We start from the raw sequence: 20,050 nt of genomic DNA on the forward strand, positions 1-20,050 counted from the left end.
TGTGTGGAAGGGATATTTGTAAAAACAAATTTACGTGTTAATTTGAAATTATAAACAAACTTTAAAGACTGGATGTGGTGGTATATGCCTGTAATCCCAGCACTTAGGAGGCTGAGCCAGGAGGATCACAAGTCCAATACCAGCCTAAACTTCAAAGCAATACTCCTTTTTTTAATGTTTAAATTAATTTTTTTAAAAAATGAGACAGTAAAAAAGAAACTTCAAGAAAGCGACAATATCTAGTTAATCTACTGTCCTTGTGCCCGTCAAGCACAGTGACTAGCAGTGACCGGAGCTCCACAGCCATCACACAGCAGAATAGAAGAGAAAATCAAGTTTCATAAGTTACTGTCTATAATCACCACTGTTCTGTAGGTTAGTGCAGCTTCTCAACCTCCAAACTACTGGATGGCCCTTTCCTGTGGGACTGGGACTGGACCTCTTAAGATGTAATGCCGCATCCTGCCCTCTAACCACTAGATGCCAGCATCTCCACAATTACCAAGTCCAACAATGCCCTCCATCATCTACCTCCACTTCCTCAACTTGTGAAGCATTCTATGCCTAGTGATTTCAATGTTCAATCTTGTTGTTCATCACTCAAGCTGACAGACATATCCTCACTCCAGGGATCACCCCACAGTCACCCACCAGACCCTCAGGAATCAGCACTACCTAAACCTGCAATGTCCTGATCTCAGTCTCAGATCACCTGTCCTCCTTTTCTCCAACTCCTTTAGTCTGCCCAAACCCTCAACAGCAGATCAATGTTTGGTCCTGAGTAATGGCACTAGGCTACATTCATGGACTTTTAAGTCTGTTTGATAAACTTAAGAAACCTGGGGCTGGCAAAATGACCCAACAGGTAAAGGAACTTACCACGCAAGCCTGCCTACCTCAGTTTGATCCCTTAAACCCACATAATAGTGGAATGGAAGAAATGATTTCACAGTTATCCTAACCCACACAATGTACACCAGGGCATGTGTGTCTACACACATGTATCATTCATACATACACAAATCATCCATATACACTAATAAAAATTTGGTTTTTTGTTTGTTTGTTTGTTTTGGGGCTTTTTTGTTTGTTTGTTTGTTTGTTTTTGTTTGGTTTTTTTTGGCTTTTCGAGGCAGAGTTTCTCTGCAGCTTTGGAACCTGTCCTGGAACTCGTTCTGTAGAGCAGGCTGACCTCAAACTCCACCTGTCTCTGTCACCCAAATGCTGGGATCAAAGGCATGTACCACCATTACCCAGCTCGGAAAAATAAATTTTTTGAAGCCATCCAGACCACCTGATTTCAAGCCTGAGAGTTTCTCACAAATCTTTACTACACAGAGGAGCAATGACTCTTTAACCTGTTTCATTTGTGGTTGTTGTTACTACTGCTGCTATTTTAAATTTTTAATTAGCATACAAAGGGTGAAAGATAATTATGACATTGCAAACAAAGTATGTTTTAGAAGATTCTCCTCTCCCTTATGTTCCCAACTCCCCTGTCCCCATGCCCTTATTACCTCCCTGCCCTGTCTCTTTCATGTCACAAAAGAAAGCTCCACTGATTAAGAGCACTAGATCCTCCAGCAGAGGATCTGGGTTCAATTCCCAACACCCACAGAGTGGTTCAAAACTGTCTGCAACTCTAGTCCCAGGAAAGCCTACACCCTCTTCTGGTCTCCACAGACACCGGGCACACAAGCAGTTCACAAACATACATGTAGGCAAAACACCATACACACAGAAATAAATACAATTTAAAAAAAAAAACACATGGAAAGGCTCACAAATTTGCATGCTACCCATGCACATGGGCATGCTCACCTTCTTGTACAGTTCCCATTCAGTGAGGTGCTGCCCACATGAGCACTGTTCTTACATTCCGGAGATAGCGGCTTGATCTACAGTCTGGCCTTGTACTCACAGTGATCCTTCTGCCTTACCCTTATGGGGTTATAAGGGTCCACCACTGCTCTCAGACCAAAAGCAGTGCCCTCCTGTCCAAGAAAAGCACTCACCACCTACTATTCTTTCTTCCCCTAACCTCACATCCATGAGACACTCAAAACAAAGCAAATCTAGGCCAGCCTAGACTACATGAGTCCCCATTTCAAAAACCAAACAAACAAACCAAAAGAGTCACTTGGCCCCTACTGAATCCAAGGCAGAACACTTTTTACTAGCTTTTGTCTCATGAGGCAATTGTGAAGTAAGCAGCCTGGCAAAAGTTTTAGCAAATCAGAGCTAAATCTTTCTTAAAATGTGTTCTAAACTTTTTCTTGACCCAAAAGCTTTGACAAGTGTCTTAAAAGCAGTTCTGGTGAGCCATTTTTGGTAACATGTGAGCAAAATTATTTTTAGCTGGAAAAGTTGACTTCAATCCCTCTCTCATAACTCAAGAGGCTCTGACCAGGTTCAGTTCAAGCTTTGTTTTTCAGAAAAGTTTGTCTTTGACTGGATTCAAAGCATAGAACATTCAGCTCCAAAGGAACAGCTTTCTCCAGAAAGGGCAGACAGTCACAATGCAATAATACCTGGGACGTGCAGAAACCATCACTAGCCTACCTGCACCTACTCAGTGCACTATGGCAATGAAACACTCAGCTCTCTGGAGCTTCTCAAAGTTTCTCAGGCTTGAGCTGGCAGCAGCATACCAGGCAAAACCTATGCCTGCATAGGAGCAAGGGCTTTGAATGAGTTAAATAAACAGCACAAAGTTCAAGTTGTTTCCACAGAGCAAAACTGTGATTCCAAACTGAGGGCAAGTTTCTTCTATGATGATGACAGTGAGAAAAGAAAAGGGGTGAGTCCGCTGGAGGCAACACCTGACGCAGGGCAAGGGTGGAAGTCAAGGCCTTGGGAGTGCTAGGCAAGTGCCTTACCACTGCAGTCCATGGCCAGCTGCAACTTTCTACAGTTTTATTATACCAGCCCCACTACAGAGCATACTCCTTGAGGGAAAGGACAGCCACTCACAGTTAGCTTGTGAACACTGGCATAGGATGGTCAGGTGATGGCTGTCTTCAGGATGTCAATGAGCCCCAACCCTAGCCTTGCAAGCCCCGTCCATAAACACGCCACTGCTTCTGCCTAGAATGGACTGCTTTTTTCTCTCCCTCTCAGTGTTTTACTACAGCTCCAGCAGAACACTTGAGAACTCTGCACCCCACTCCTATGCTCTCTCCTGTAGGTCATAGGGACCCCTCCAGCTACCACCAGCTCGACTTTGGGAACAAAAGGCTTCTCCCAAGTCCATCTGCCCATAAAATGCCAACAAGAAAACCAACCAGTGAAAATGTAGATGCCCGCAGAGGCTTATGCACTAGTTTTGAGTCACCTGGTTTCTTCTTAGCCCATTGCCTGGCCTGCACTTGGCCTCTTTTAACTGTACTGATAAATGACTCACCTGCATGCACGTTCAATTTTCTAACATTATTTTCCATTTTTAATTCTTCTCTGCATTTGCCCATTCCTTCATATAAACACTTCCAGTCAATAATAAGTGACACAGCTAATAATAAATATACATAAAACTATGCATAATAGCAGAAATTACATAAATATGCTTAGGAATTAAAATACCCCATGTGTTCACAAAACTTTGTATTTAAGACAAAATTAAACTGGTTGTATGGCACTGGAAGTGCCACTTCTTGACTGTCATGGCAGAACCAGCAAACCTCTGCTCCAATGCACCACTTCACTCATTTCTATAACAAATACAGGTTAACAGATCTAAAATTCTATAATTATTTCTATATAATTTTAATAAATAACACTTTCTCTCTCTCTCTCTTTTTTTTTTTAATTTTGTGTGAATTGGTGTTTTGATGTATGCCTGTGTGAGAGTGTCAAATCCTCCAGAACTGGAGTTAGACAGTTGTGAGCTGCCATGCAGGTGCTGGGAATTGAACCTGGGTCCTCCAGAAGAGCAGCTGGTGGTCTTAACCGCTGAGTCATCTCTCCAGTTTCGAACACTTTATTCCAGGCTTCTGGGTAGTCTATCAGTGAACACAGAAACTCACCTCTGTACACCTGTCAGTTCTGCTTGTCGTGTGTCACAGCCCCTAGCAACAAACGACACATGGCTCTTCCTGTAGCACTCCAGTCACCTATATTAGCTCATTTAGCCCAATCACCTGTGAGTCAGGAATTACCATCAATTTACAAATGAAAAACTGAAACCAGAAGTAACTTGCCCATAAGACTCTCAGATAAGTAATTTATCAAACAAAATTTGATCTTAGACAATCTCATACCAGCATGAGTTCTCTAGACTCGGGATTTTATTACAATGTAGTAATTGTTCAGATTTGGAAATACATGTCACCAAAGCATTACCTCCATCAGTAGTCTATGCACATATCACTGCCCCACTGAAAATTCAAGACACTGCCCACCACTTCATGATTCAAACAAATTCTGGTTTTAGGTTAAGAAGTAAAGATTTTAAAACTAATAACCCTATCCCTTAGGTCTGCACCTCAGGGTTCCTATAGTTAGGCGATGTTATGCCATCATTTCCTAAGCCATGTTTTCCAGAAGGTAGACAGACGACTTAGCAAATGAGTGCTGTTTCCCTAGAGATACTGGCGAGGCCTGTTAGGCTAACTGGGGGACATTCTACAGATCGTGAAGAGGCCCACATTACCTTTCCCACTGGCGACATCACTGGCAGCTTAGCCCCCACCTCCAGCAACCACCAACCTAGATCAATGGCTCTTATCAAGATCACAGAGTAACCTGATCTCCCTGCCAACCCATCTCTAGACTGCTACAGCAGGCGCTTTTCACTATCAGGTTGCACAAATGCCTGGAAACCTTACACTGGGTGTGAAGGAAAGAGCAATAGGCGAAACAACAGAGCATCTGGTGCCCTGTCTGCTTCCATTCACTGTTGAGGCAAAAGACTCAAGCCAGTAAGACAGAGCAAACCTGGTTCACCCATTGAGGAGCCTTAGAGGTCACAATGACTATGAGATGAGCCTGGACTGAGCAGAGGCTGACTGGAGAGGAAAGCACCTCCACTGGCCTCATTCTCGTTTCCAGGCTACTGGGATGCTGGTCCTCTATACATTCTTCCTCATGGGAACAAGGCCTCCTACAGAAGCCAACTCAAAAACAGTTCAAGTCAAGTGTAGCAGCATTTGCCTTTAATCCCAGCCTTCAAGAGGCAGAAGTAGTCCAATCTGTGAGTTAAGACCAGCCTGGTCCGTATAATAATAGTGAGTTCCAAGACTACACAGAGGAAACGTCTCAAAATGAAGTATGATAGTTCTTTCTCATCTTTAAATGCACTGGTCTGTAAAGTAGCCAAGCTAGAATCAAGCCGAAGTTTGAAATCTAATCCTCTACCATCCAGGAAGCAAAATATTTCCAGTATGTTGAGCAGCACCTTTGTTTATTTGTTTGTTTGTTTTTCGAGATAGGGCTTCGCTGTAGCTTTAGAGCCTAGCTCTTGTAAATCAGACTGGCCTCAAACTCACAGAGATCCACCTAGCAGTACCTTTAAAAAAAAAAAAAAAAAAAGATTGATTTATTATGTATAGAGTGTTCTGCCTGCATGTATGCCTGCACACCAGAAGAGGGCACCAGATCTCATTCTAGATGGTTGTGAGCCATGTGGTTGCTGGGAATTGAATTCAGGATCTCTGGGAGAGCAGCCAATACCCTTAACCTCTGAGCATCTCTCCAGCCCCTAGCAGTACCTCTTTACTTTCCCTCAGGCCTCAGTTACACAGAACCCACACTCTAGGAAAGAACATCAACCTAGGGCCTTCCAAAAACAGGTGTTACATGCAGTGAATGGCAATTATGGTTCCTGAGATGCAAACATCTACTGCCAATTAAACCTTTCCTCACAGCTCAACAATGAATTTCACTACATGGCAGTGACATTCAATCAAAATAAACCTGGGTACCTGAGAGATGTCTGATCTACAGAGATGTCACATGAAATAAAATCACTGCAGTGAGACTGCAATTGCAGGGACTCGAGGCAGATCCTGAGGACCATGAGGAACCAGCTCAATACAAACGGGCTATCTAACACACAGCTTGCTCTACTATACAGAGACAGACAACCCGAAACAGCTGGCTGGAAAGGAAGAAAGCTGATGTTACTGGTCTTTTACTCCAACAACTCTCTGGATATCAACAGTCAAGGATAAAGGTGCAATTTAGGTCTCTGGCCTTGTGCTTCTGCTTCCAGAAAAAAAAAATATGGAACCAAATAAAGTTCAGGACTAATCACTCATTCACACTAGACACACAGATATGGTTATCCAAAAAGACAAAAACAAAACAATCTCATTTCTAGAAAACTAACAAATAGATGGGGGCAGGGGTAGTCAAACTGGCAGAAGAGCAAACAGAGTTGAGTATTAGTCCTATGTTAGCATTGCCAGAGGTCGGGAAATGTATAGGAACTATCTCTGTTGTGGAGAAGCCACAATCACCACTGCACCGGTTACCCCAGTAGAGAACAGAAAGCTGGCAGAAGACAGGCTTTCTACTCCTTAATCTCTGTGTATTCTCAATAGTAACCATGTGGATATACTGTAGGTTTTTAATTTATGTCACGTCGGGATGGCGGCATTCACCTTCAGTCTCATCACTCAGTGGGCAGAGGCAGGCAGATCTCTTGAATTTGAGGTCAACCTGGTCAATATAATGAATTCCAGGCCAACCAGGGCTACAGAATGAGACCTTATCCCAAAAATAAATTATTAAGTACATGAACTATTCCCCCTAACTAAGCCAAGGGCTGGGAAAAGCTACCTTCCAAACCTTTGGTCTTAATGATTTTATTTTGCCTTCTATGATCAATCTACTAACTGATGTGCTGTTAGTTCATCATCCAATCAACAATAAAATTAGAAATGAGATAATTCTGAGACAAAACAACAAAACCCAGCCCATCATACACACCACAACCAGTGATCTCATGTTGCTTCCCACAAAGCTAAACCACAGGAAACCAAGATAAACACACAAAGCCCTGACATAAGACTTAGTAAGACCCTAGCTATATCCAAATAACGTAGGAAAGAAACTAGGTTTCAGTGCTGGCTTCAAGTTCTACACTAAAGCAACATCACTGGAAATGTTTTTGAATCAGGCTTGGTGAACACACCCTTGATCACAGCACTTGGGAACCTGAAGAAGGAGGGAGAAATGCTTTCAATATTAAATCATATGGCATTCAAGGACAAAGAAGTACCTATTGCTCCATTTTTAATCTGTCATGCCAGTAATTCCTATGGAAGAACAAAACTTAAAAAGCCTTGATAAAGAGCCTCTAGATTGGGAGAGGAGTCTCAGTTTGTCTCTCCCTAGTCCTACCTTTTAGGACTGCTATAGGGACTGGCTAAGGCCTGTGGGGAAGCCTTTTACAAACACACTGAGTTTCATAACCACTACATGCAACTTTAGGAAGCATGCATGCTTCAGATTCAGGGATGTGAGCATTAAGAGACGTCTAGAGATACACACAGTTTGACCTGTTTTCAATAAACATTTGGTAAGTTATGACTGTTCCCTGGCACTGGAAACTGCATACGTGGCACAGGGGAGAAGCTCAGCCACCAGCTAAGGACTGTGTAAGGCAAGTTCTAGTCTTGTAATCGGGGACTGAAAAGAGCATCTGTGAGCATCACACACCTGAAACCGTGAACGAACACTCCCACTGTCATAGTAAAAGCATTTACATTCTAGTAGAGCAAATGAAAAATATAGGATCTACTACACAGCAGAAAAAAATAATGACATCTTGAAATCTCCGGGCAAATGGATGGATCTAGAAAACATCATATTGAGTGAGGTAACCCAGACCCAGAAAAACAAACATCATATGTAGTCACTCGTAAGTGGCTTTTAGACATAAAGAGAAAAAACACATCCTACAATTCACAATCCCAAAGAACCTAGACAACAAAGAGGACCCTAAGACAAGCATACATGGATCTATTATACATGGGAAGTAGAAAAAGCCAAGATCTCCTGAGCAAATTGGAAGCATGGGGACCGGACCATGGGAGTGGGTAGAAGTGGGGGGGATGGGAAGGGAGGGGAGAGAACAAAAATATATAGCTCAATAAAAAAAGAAAAATAAAAATGTAGGATTCCAAGAACAAATGTTGACTACAATGTGCTCACATCTGGGGCAGATGGGACTCACCAGGAGAGGGAGGCATTTCATTACATGTTCTGTTTATAAAATCAGGAATCAGGAATTAACTTAGAAGTAGAAACTAAGAAATCCAGACTTAGTTAAACCAGTTTGGAAACCCTGTATAAGACTTCACATCCACCACTGGGCAGTGGTGATGCACATCTTTAAATCCCAGCACTCAGGAGGCAGAGGCAGAGGATATCTGTGAGTTCAAGGCCAGCCTGGTCTTCAGAGCAATCTCCAAGACAGTCAGGCTACACAGAGAAAACCTATCTCAAGAGAAAAAACAAAAACAAACAAACAAAAAAACTTCATTCTACTTTGAAATGTACAGTATGGCAGTTCTATCTTTTTAGCTCTAATTCCCAAAGTGATCTGTCTTTTGTTTTTTAATGATATTTATTATGTTTCTCAAAGATCAACAGAATACAGTTTTGGATACTCTAAATTAAACAATTTGCTTTGCTTAAAACATGTTAGGCTAGATAAATTGTTTAGGTTTGATCAAGCTCTGAAAAAATACTGTTAAATCAAGTTAAGTTTTTACTAACTGTCTAAACTAACACTAAAGTTAAAATCCAAATAAAGTAAATGAGCCTACAACTAAACCCTAGGATATCAAGGAATTCTTAAAATAGGCTTTCCATGGCTAAAAAGCAAAGCCTAGTGTGACGTAAGTAAACATGAGACACAAACACACAGACATGCACAGGGTCATCTATCATCACAGCATTTTTAGCCAGCTAACAAAAATCATTAATAGTCCCTGATAAGCACCTTTCTGAGTGACTACTGCCCCATACAGGAACAGGAGTCTAAAGGCAGGTTGTGCCAAAGAAACCAACTGATCACTAATACTGTAAAACAAACAACTCAAAGTCAAATTGTTTTTGCTTTACTTTGTTAGGTTTTCAAGACAGGGTTTCTTTGTGTAACAGTCCTGGCTGTCTTGGAACTTGCTTTGTACGCCAGGCTGGCCTCAAACTCACTGAGATCCGCCTGCCTCTGCCTTCCAAGTGCTTGTGTTGGTGCTAAAGGTGCTAAAGGTGGGAGCCACCACTGCCGGTCAAGGCCAAATTGTTAAGAGCAAAATGACCTACTAAATATGTTAGGAAGCAGCTACAGACCTATGCACAGGAGGGAGCCAAAAGATGTCTACAATGAGCAATGAGTAATATGAGTCAGGGGTAGTCAAAATGTTAGCATCTAGAGCAAGGATGTAGCTCATTTGGTACAGTGCTTGCCTACCAAGCATAAAGTCCTAAGTTCAATACCCAGCATTGCCTAAACTGAGCTTGGGGGTACATGCTTATAATTCCAGCCCTCACAAGGTAGAGGCAGAAAAGAACCAAAATTCAAGCTACCTAGCTGGTTCAGGTCAGCCTGGGATGCAAAAGATCTTGCTTCCCCACCAGCACCCAATAAAGGACTGTCTAAGCCAGATGCAGACCTGAACAAGACCAGCACTACCTACCTCAGTCTTCACTCATATTAAATTGGTTTTATTGGGAGGAATGAATCAGCCCATGGCTTCAAGTTTCAATGCACCATATAAAGCACACAGCAAAGGCTGTGAACACAGCAAACAGGATATGTGAAACCCTGCCTAGCACTCCACTCCACTCTGGTAAACCATTTGCTTCTCTGCCTCTCTCCTGGGGAGATGTACAGAACACAATCTGGTGGTACTTTCAAAAGAAGCATAACTAACTCCCAGCAAGCTCTGCCAAAGCTCCCAGGCAGTCACTGTGGAGATTTCCTGAAGCTCCAACAAAGCCATCAAGCCCACTCTGCACGCCACTGGTAGTGACCGTGTTCCTGTTAGTTTCTGAGAGCCAATAAGTTAAGCAGTGTGATGTTGATAACTACCTCAAAACTTCCGACTTTGCCAGACTGTGCTTTCAAGTCACACAATCCTACCACTCCATCCTACAGAAACCAAGTTACATCAAGTAAGGTACAGTCTGATTAGGGGATAAGGGACTTCATTTTCAGTTGCTTTTACACAGGAGAGGTAAAGTTGAAGGAAGGAAGAAGCTGAGCAAAGATCTACAAACCCTGCCTTCCACCAGGATTATTTCTAACACTTTCAAGAATTTCTGTGAGGCATATTGAATTGCAACTAAACAATTAAAAACAAAGATAAGAGAAAACAAACTTATGGTCGCAGGCAGGAGTGGAGAAGGTAATTTCCACAACTAGTTCCATGCCTTGAGGCAGCTGCTTTTCTGCTGGCCACAGCATCCAAGACAAATGAAACAGACCAATCACAAAACCCACCAACTTCCTGGGGAGCTGAACTAAAGTCCCAGAAACTGATCCCTAAATGAGATCCATATAGGTCTGCTCTGGAAAACATTCTGTCAGCAATTAAAGCCCCCTCCTCCAAACAGCTGCCAATATGCAGGGGAAAAGCTCTCAAAAAAAAAAAAAAAAAAAGTTGGAAGAACTTCCCATGAGCCTCTCTGCTCCTTAAGTGTTCCAACTCAAGCTATAGTTGGAGGCCACACTGGGACCCCACAGCCCTGTCCGTAGTTCCTTTAGCTATTGTAGTGACAATTCTGCCTCTATTTTGCCCACACCAACACCCACACCCACCTTCAGAGCAAGAAAAGTCCCACAGCCACCAACCCATCTCTCAAAATAATCATGTTTTGCTTGTGATACTTCCAATCAGGACCAGGAAAAAACAATCAAGGCCGTCAGAAAGAAAAATAAACAGAATGTCCCCTTTAAATGTGATAAATGCCAAGAATGGTGGTGCACACCTTTAGTCCTAGAACTTGGGAGGCAGAGGCAGGCAGATCTCTGTAAGGTTGAGGACCGTCTGGTCTACACAGTGAGTTCCAGGACAGCCAGGGCTAGAGAGATACCCCATATCAAAAACAAACAAATAAACAAAAAAATATATGCCTGGAATAAAGCCTAATACCCAAAGCAAAAGTGCTTTTCCTCAACAAAAGAGAAAACAAGGAAACAACCTCTATATGGGAAAGACCTCATATGTTATTGGGGACTTGGGTCCTTTAAAAAGGAAGGAACCTATGTGTACGGTTTAACACACCCATCTTAAAAACCCAGATTCCTCCCTTGGAAAAGCAGGTTCTTAATGCTGTCAGCCAATCACTATCTTTGATAATTCAAGAATATTACCCACTTTGTGACGGTGTTTATCATGAATACTCATGAAATCATAAAATTTCTAGATGCCACACAGTGCAAGACAAGTCAAAAGGGGTGCTGTGGCCTTTCTCCCTCTTCCTCTCAGAACCTGCTGCATCCACTCAGAATCTAAAGCCAAGTAACATGTAGCATGACCACTAGCCCTCAAGAAGCCTCTACTACACCAACCAGGGAAGTCTGGAAGCTGAAAAGCAAGCCAGAGTTATAAAGGAATGAGTAGCTCCAAGTGAAAACAGAGGAGAGAACAAGGGCCAGAAGAAAATGTGTGTAAAATTCTTCTATGAATCTACCTCCAAAGTTGAGATTTCAAAGAAATGTGCCAAACTTTCTCATTTTCAAACATACCCAACATGAGTGATCTAAAAAATAAGCATGCAGAAGGGCATGGTGGTGTACTCCGGAGGCAGAGGCAGAGGCCAGCCTAGTCTGTCCTTGAAGAGAGTTCTAGGACAACCAGAGCTGCTATACTATCCCAAAAGGGGAGGGGGGTGTATAAAATGTTTCCACTTACTAATCTTACAGTATCTAATGAAACTGATCAGGTAATCTTGTGGCAACTGTAGCCATACACCTCAACCACAGCCCTCCACACTCTCTGGGCAGCATGGTAAAACGCAAGTCAACAGGCAGCTCCACTGAGCCTGACACGTTACTTCAAAATGCCCTTCTCACTGGTGTGGCTCCTGTTTTCTTTGACACACTATTACAAAGGAGCTTTTTACACATACACACGTGCAGTCAATTAACATCTGAGCACAGGAAACCAAATATCAGGTTGCCATGCCCACCTGACACATTTGGCTGTTCAACTCCACCCCAGCTTCTGTTCTGAGAAAGTCTTTTCTCACTTTTAACCCTGATACCAATGGAGAGATCCAGTAACACACAGAGCATGCAACACCCAGCTGTTCACAGGAGCTGCAAGGCAGACACCAAGGGCCAGATCCTCAGGGAAAATCTGGGGAAACTATTAAAGCCATCTGTGATCCACAACTGAGAAACAGAAGAAAAATCTTCATTTCTACAAGAACAGGGTTCCTTGGCCACTTGGGTCAGGTACAGGTACAGTCTTATGGACCCCTAAGAATTTCACAGACTAGGCAGGAGAGAAGGGGTAGACATTTGATCAAATGTTAAATCTAGGAAATCCTATAACAGGGGCTGAGGAGATGACCGGGGGGGGGGGGGGGGGGGGGGGGGGGGGGGGGTAAAGTGCTTGCCACACAAGTGTGAGGACTGGAGTTCAGATCTCTAGAACCCACATAAATGTGAGTGGGAGTGGAAGCCAGCCTATGATCTGAGTGAAAAGGAGGCAGAAATGGGGAACTGGACCCCAACAAGCTCATTAGCTAGGCTAGCAGAGGGTTCAGCAGAAGACCTATCTATACAAGATGTAAGTATATAAGAGGGACAGTGACCATGGGAGACAACACACATCAGTTTCAGGCTTCCAAACCCACATGTGCGCCATACACACACATGCAAACACACATACACATGTGCATACAAAACACACACATATGCATACCAAAAGAAAACAGAAAAAACAACTAACAAAACCATAAACATGGTAGATAGAAGTAGTCAGGAGACGTCCAGGAACAATCAAATACTGGGCCTTACAAATAAGGGGTAAGGAGGCAGGGGCAAAGGTAGAAAAGGGGCAGGGGTTTTCTGGAAAAGGAACAGAAACAAAGTGGAGGCCCTGGTGTTCTCAGAAACTACAGGTCTCTATGTATGGACATGGAGGTTGAGTGCAGAAAAAGAGGGGCTGGTAGGCTAAACAGGAGAATGGACAAGATCCTGGAGAAAGCACAGTTCCAACAATATTTTGAGCAGAGTTAACAGTAGATCTGCTTTTGGGGAAATCACTCCAATCAACAGTCTGAAGTCGGTTTAAAGAACTGAGAAAAGAGGTAACCCTGTTCAATTCCACAAATCCAAGCCACAACAAAACAAACAAGACAGAAATCAATCTACTTAATGCAACATAGTTATTCAACAAACTTTAAAGATTTGAAATATATTTTCATACTAACCCTGTATCCCAGGCTGGAAGAACAACAGCCAACCTGTCACACACCTCCCAGGAAGGCTCCCTGGATTCTACAGACTAGCTACATTACCCTCAGCCCCAGCAAGAACCAAGATATTTCAGTAGCCTTCACTTCTTACACACACACACACACACACACACACACACACACACACAGAGAGAGAGAGAGAGAGAGAGAGAGACCTTAATGCCAGGTTCATTCTCTTCCTCCCCCTGAATATAGAGCAATGAGGTTTCCCCTATTTAACACACAGCTCATATCTAAGTCCCCAACTCTGGCACTTAATCAATCAGAAGCACATTAACCACTCTATGCTGATCAAGCAGTAAGCAGGAACTTACTGAGTGCTGTACAACAGGATATAAGGAGAGCTGGGAATCAACATTTAGCACTGATAGGCACTTTAAATAATCTCAGTTACTCATTGTAGTAGCTCATAAGCATTAATTTTCCCAGGTCACAGATATGCGTGAAAGCACTCAGGACCTTGCCAAGTGTTGGTAAGTGGAGAAGCCAGGACTCAAATTCAAACAGGGGAGACTCCAGGGGTGTTTACCACACCACCTGTAAAATATATAGATAACAAATGTTTATACAACCAGCTTGGTAATAACAGGCTCTCCCCCATTAAAGGATGGGGAGGACCCTTTAAAGTCTCAGATAAGGGATCACCCAGAAAAAACCAGGCACAATTAGATGATAACAAATGTAATCCCCAAATGGTGCTAAAAGGATGACTCCCAAACATTAATAATCAAAAACGTTCAGGCTTAGGAACGTTTACCATGATGACTCACATGGTAAGAGCACTTGCTACTCCTGTAGAGGACCTGGATTCCATTCCCAGCACCCATATTGTGGCCCGAGTTCCAGGAGACACACATACATGCACACAGGCAAACAAACATTCATACACATAATGTAAAATAAACAAATCAAAAAAAAATATTTTTTAATGTTCAGGCTCAAATAATCAAAGCAACTTAGCCATACTCCAGAGAAATGTACCCTCCACACACTGCCCTCAAGGTCCCTAAGATAATATGTAGGAGGTGGGGAAGAAACGCCCTGCTGCTCCCTTGCTCTCTCAGTTGATTTCCCAAACCATTTTGCCAATCCAAATTATAGCAATATGTCCAGGATTCACATGGCAGTTCTGATCCGCTTTGTCCCAATCCTGGCTCAAGCAGCTTTGCACTACCCTAACTGGATCAGCATCGGCCAATGGGCTTATTCAAGCTGATCTGTGATGGATTAGATAATGAAACCTTAGCCATGTAAGCTGCCTGCTCCGACTGGGGCGGCAAGGGAAAAGAATAAGAAACTCAATACTGCTAGGGGCCACCTAAACACGGCATGCACTCGCCATGCCTCGCTCCATCTGCCCGCTCATGCTCCAGGGGCTGCCATCTCATTCCCACCATCTCTACAGTTCTCTCCCTCTTGTCTCTACTTGAAGTTTAAGTGTGCACCAGAATAAAGATGTTTATGATGTTGTGTTTGCAAACATATAACAAAAATTCAAACAAATCCGCTCACTAAACAATTGTTTCTGCAATTAAAGCCCAACAGCTACTAAAGGTCTGAGAGACATCTCCGGCGCGCCACTGTGCATGTTTACAGTTAGGATTCTGCCCTGCTTTCCCCTCATCCTGTAATCTTGAGGCCTGTCTGCACTAGTCTGCTTCACAATAAAATGAAAGTTCAATCTCTAGTTAACTCAGGTTATGTTCAAATGTCAGTGAGATAGGGAAAAGACTGACAAGCTGGCTAGGAGACGGGAGGAAGCTAAGACACGGTCCCCTCAGCCTGAGTTACCCAGAAGAATAACTCTACTTGTGACTCAAATACATCCCCAGGTTTATATTCTGGGCTGCCAAGTCATACATGAAAGGAAATTATTCAAAAGCAAAACAAAACAAAAATAAAAACTCAGTGATTTTTTTTTTTTTTTCTCCTTGACCATGCCTCACTTTTCTCCACCTGAATGAGTCCTCAACTTCAGTGGCCGCCCTAGCTCCCAGAGTGACAGCATTTGGAGATGGGAGTCTCCGGAATCCATTAGGGTTTGATGAGAGTGTGAGGCCACTGAGGTGTCACTGCACAGCTCTCGCGCTCTCCACCCTTGATGCACTCAGTGAGCAAAGACCACCTTGGCAGATAGCCAGAAGGCACCATTTGTAAGCCCCGAAGCAGACCCTCACTGGGGCCCAAACCTCTGGCACCGTCTTGGACTTTCACAACTGTAAGATAAAAATGTCTGTTATTTAATCACCAGTGGATGACTTCTGGTTGTCACAGCCTAAGAAAACTATGGGAGAGAGAAATAAGGTTTAAGTCACTTATATGAGATACTGTCCACGAAATTACTTATAAGAAAATCACATTATTGAGTAACTTTACTGAGAGTAGCATAATGCCCAGCTTCACAATCAAAAACCCAAACGAGGGTCCAAACAGATACCCACCTAGAAGGAACCAACCCGGAAACGAGCAAATTCAAAGATCCACGACTTCAATTGACACCAAATTCAAACAAAGGATACCTGGGAGCCCTCCCGAGACCAGACAGAGCCTCCCTACTACTAGAGTCACTAAGACATGAGCTACACCTGAGGGCCAAGATCTGTAGTCCTAGCTACTCAGGAGACTGACTTCAGGGAAGACAGCAGGCCTGCCTCAGTCACAGAAAATCTGAGGCCAGCCCAAGCAGAGTAATAGATACTATCTCAAAATGTAAAGTAAAAATATGACTGGGAATGTAGCTCAATGGTAGAATGCTTGCCTAGCATGATCAAGGGTTTGCTCTCCAGTACCGGAAAAACAAAAAACAAAAGAAAAAAAAAAAGCACACAATTCTCACAGACTACAGATGAAGCTCAGTGATAGGGCAAGTACCAGCCAAACATGAGGCCCTAGGTTCACTCCCCAACATGTATGCATTTATATACACATTAATACACAGCACATTTGTATACCACAGTTACACGCAGCTACTCTAGATTGAGGACTACGGTCAGAAGCAGTGACTAAGCCACAAAATCATCACATACCAAAATTTCACTGCCATAAAGACTTTTGCTGAAGGTTATAAGTAATAATTAAGAAACATCTTACCCTATATGAGAACCAAATTCCTAGAAGGTTACATAAAAATCACAATTCTTGATGATTCAATTGTTTGCAATGACTAGAAAAGATGTCCCAAAGAATTCCTTGGTGTATTTGTAAAACCTCCATGTCTACATATCAGCCTTGCTCCAAGTGAGGATGGGCTAACCTCAATTCATGCCACACACTTAGCCTTTCATAAGTACAGTAACTATTTCTGGGCCCCACTTTTAATAGCCACATTTCTCAACCATGCTTCAATTTCACACCAATTCCATCTCTTTCCTCCAACTCCACAGTCCAGGTTTCTCTACTTCCCTACTCTTCCCCAGGCTGAGTAGCCTCTTCTCCCCTCATGGGGCTTCTGTGTACTGGTCTAGAGAACACTGTCTTCCTTTCTCCCTAGGGTTCCTCCTGAACCAAAGGTTTACAAAACAAAGATAAACTCTGGAGCCCCAGAACTCCACCTAGAAAATAATGATGCCCAAAAGTTTAGTGGGCCAATCCAACAAGACTCAGTCTTGGAACCTAGTTTAGGATTATAGTTCCATTAAGTAAGTAGAATTAACTCAGTCAACTACTGCATGGGGGGGGGGGGTAGTTAATCCTTTGCACTCTAGGGCACTGAGTAATTTTATGATGGTTCCTTTACTAAGGAATCTCGTGATTAATTTAATCCCTAGGTTATTTTTAAGTGGTAAATTTCAGCTTCAACTTAACAGACATTCAACGTTTATTATAAACTCAGGTATTATGAAGAATAAACAAAGGAAATACAATTTCTTTAAGGAAGTAGGCACAATAAAGCCTCTGATGCCAATAAAAGAAGAAACTTAAGTACGTATAAATATACCAGCAGGCAAAAATAGAGTCTAATAGTGCTGTAGGTAAGTCTTCAAAAACCCAGCTATGACTTCAGAAAAATCCAGCTGTCTTTCAGATATGAGAAAAAAATATATACTCCAAGAGAAAGCCATATACTAAAATGCCTGTATGAAGATAAGGTACTTACATAGAGCCTCCAGGCCCGTGTAAAGTGCTGATGTTATCTCCTGACAAGGCCGGTACCTGCTCCTTCTGTCCCACCTACACTGGCCTCCTGCGCAGCACACCAAGCTGCTTCTCTCCCAGTGTCTCAGCCCTCGGGTTCCTCTTCCCTAAACCACTGAATGGCCTCAATCCTCTTCCCTAAAACCTCTGAATGACCGACATCTTCACTTCAAAGGTCACCTATAGAGAGAGAGAGAGAGACCTTCCTGCACCATCTCTAAAGTTGTCTGTTTCTCTGCTTAATTTTCTCAGAAGCTAACAAAAACTGATTTGTCTCTTTCCGTGGGCTATTCAATAAACGTAGGATTCCTTTATATATCCTCTGGCATTAAAACAGTGCCAAAACACCACCACTCAGGAGGCAAAGGCAGGAAAATCTCCGAATTCAAAGCTAGCCTGGTGTACACAGCAAGCTCCAAGACAGTCAGGACTAGATAGAGAGATTCGGCCTCAAAAACAAAACAAACAAAACAGTGCCTAAGAGTGTCACAACTGCTGGGTAAACACTAAAGTATTACACACCCACTTTTTTTTGTTTAACTTTTCATTCATTTGTCTCCCTGCCCCGGTCACATGCACAGTTAGGAAAGGGAACTTGGCTTATGTTTTTTAAGAAGGCAACCTAGAAATCATTTTATACAAACACTTTTCTAAATAAGAAAACAGAGGTCCCAAAACGTGGGTTTTCCCCAGGATAGTAGAGCTAGTTAAAAAACAGAGGGAGGACTAAGTCAATGATGATGTTAAAACCTGTATGGCATGGCGCAAGAACTACAATAACGAGCTGGGGGAGGATGGTACGTGCCTACAATCTCAGAATCTACTAGGAAGGTAGAAGCAGAAAGGCCAGGAGGCCAGGAGTTCAAGGTCATCCTCATTTACCACAATGAGTTCAAGACCAACCTAGGCTACAAATAAGGCCTTGTCTCAAAAACAAAAACAAAACCCACAATCATAAGAATGTACAAAGGGAAAAGTAAAGAATATCCATAAATATACAGAGTAAAATAATTCTCTGTGGGATAGTTCTAAGTTATCCAATCGGACCCAAAGGACTTAATTCACTCTTCCCTCTGAACATCCCAAAGTCCCTATGCATTACTCCATTACCAAGAATCACTACCCTTAGCCAGTGTGAAAGCAGTCAGCAAATAATAGACCCCAGGCAAAAGAATGGGAAAGCAAAGAGAACTATTAACTAAGACTAACACAGAGAAAGTGACCACACTGTGTGTACTCCTACATGTACACACACCAAGTGAATATGCCCACCCACAGCCTCTCTATCCAGCAGTCCCTCTATGTCATCCAGTGCTAACACACCTCACTTTGTCTCCTCATTCTTCTGTGGCTCTGAGATTGACCTCACAATCCCTCTGCCTGACAGACTTCTTCAACGGGAAATAAAAGCCAGCAAACAAAAGAATTCAAAAATAAACACCAAGGGAGTCCTTTTTAACCAAACCGAGGTAACTGGGTGGATTCTGCAAAGCAGACAAGAGGCACACAGCAAACATGCCAGACTTTAAGTACAGCTCCTTCCCTGCCACAGGAAGTCAGGCAGAGCAGGGGAAGTCTTTGAGCACTGCAGAGATTCCCAAGAGTGGTGTAATGGAGAGAGCACAGGAATTAGAACCAGCTAACTGGGTGGCTTTAGTCAAGCCACTGTCTGCTCTGGACTTCTAATTCCCTATCTATAAAAAAGGAGGTTGTTAAAAACATGCTGGAACTTGAGCACACCCTTTCCCACCACACACACAAAAAAGATGCAAAGTACTGACTTCACTGAAAGTGCACATAAGCCATTCTGCATAACTCTTCCAAGTCTATTAGATTGAGAACCCCTGGCAGAAAAGAAGATGGGTATCTCTGGCCCCTTCCATCTCTAACATTCTATGGTTCTAAAAGAATTTAACAGCATCCTATTGATGCTGGCTGAGCCCCTCCATTTCATAGCTAATATTTTCTAAACAGAGACTAAATCCTAAAGCCTATAAAGGATTCATGCCCTTCCTCAAACTAAATCAACCCCTCATCAGTGTACCCTTGAGGCCACAACTCAGAAACCAGTCTCCTAACAACCCTATAAATTTTCTTTTCTACCCCGGGACACTAAGGAACTCGTCCGATGAATGAAGAATGCAACGGGTAAAGCACAGGAGGGACATGCCTGCTGGTGTCCCTCTCCAGACTTATTAACATGTTGCACAAAATTAATGAGACTGAGCAACACGGTCCCTCCACACTACCAAACTCCGCGGACTTCTCAAGACTCGCCGTGTAACTGATTGAACCCACAAGCTAAGCCACATCCCCTTTCGGCTCTCTCCAGGAGTTAGTTGGCTGGCTTTTCAGTCTGTCCTCCACACGCCGCTCCTCTCTCCCCATCCCAGTGTGCCCAGGGTAAACCAAAAGGCGCCCCCTTCTCGGGAGCTTTCCCACTAGCTTCCTCCGCTTTCGACTCGGCCCAGGAGTTCTC

The 20,050-nt window shown here is 43.0% G+C and overlaps 1 protein-coding gene across 23 annotated transcripts in view; it reads right to left on the bottom strand.

The window, feature by feature from the left end:
• The window catches only part of Rbfox2 (RNA binding fox-1 homolog 2), a 252,997-nt gene that overhangs the window by 232,031 nt on the left and 916 nt on the right, over positions 1-20,050 (bottom strand). The window lies entirely within an intron of this gene.

This window comes from Myodes glareolus, chromosome 19, assembly GCF_982192425.1.
Source record: "Myodes glareolus chromosome 19, mMyoGla1.1, whole genome shotgun sequence".
Classification (NCBI taxonomy): domain Eukaryota; kingdom Metazoa; phylum Chordata; class Mammalia; order Rodentia; family Cricetidae; genus Myodes; species Myodes glareolus.